The sequence below is a fragment of the Sinocyclocheilus anshuiensis genome, unplaced genomic scaffold (genome assembly GCF_001515605.1).
Source record: "Sinocyclocheilus anshuiensis isolate Anshui unplaced genomic scaffold, SAMN03320099.WGS_v1.1 scaffold60, whole genome shotgun sequence".
Taxonomy (NCBI): Eukaryota; Metazoa; Chordata; class Actinopteri; order Cypriniformes; family Cyprinidae; genus Sinocyclocheilus; species Sinocyclocheilus anshuiensis.
The window spans coordinates 736,398-737,022 of NW_015554068.1; positions in this window are offsets into that span (position 1 = coordinate 736,398).

Below are 625 nucleotides of genomic sequence, written 5' to 3' on the forward strand. Positions count from 1 at the left end.
AGATAGATAGATAGACACAGACAGATAGATAGACACAGATAGATAGACAGACAGATAGATAGATAGACACAGACAGATATAGATAGACAGACAGACAGATAGATATAGACAGACACAGACAGAAAGACAGATAGATAGATAGACAGACACAGACAGACAGATAGATAGATAGACACAGACAGATAGATAGACACAGACAGATAGATCGACAGACACAGACAGACAGACAGATAGACACAGACAGATAGATAGACACAGATAGATAGATAGATAGACACAGACAGATAGATGGACAGATAGATAGATAGATAGACAGACAGATAGATAGATAAGACAGACACAGACAGATAGATAGATAGATAGATAGATAGATAGACACACAGATAGAGAGATAGATAGATAGATAGACATACACAGACAGACAGATAGATAGATAAATAGATAGATAGAGATAGATAGACACAGACAGACAGATAGATATAGATAGATAGATGATAGATAGATAGACATACACAGACAGACAGACAGATAGATAGATAGATATAGATAGATAGACACAGACAGACAGACAGACAGATAGATAGATAGATAGATAGACATACACAGACAGACAGACAGACAGATA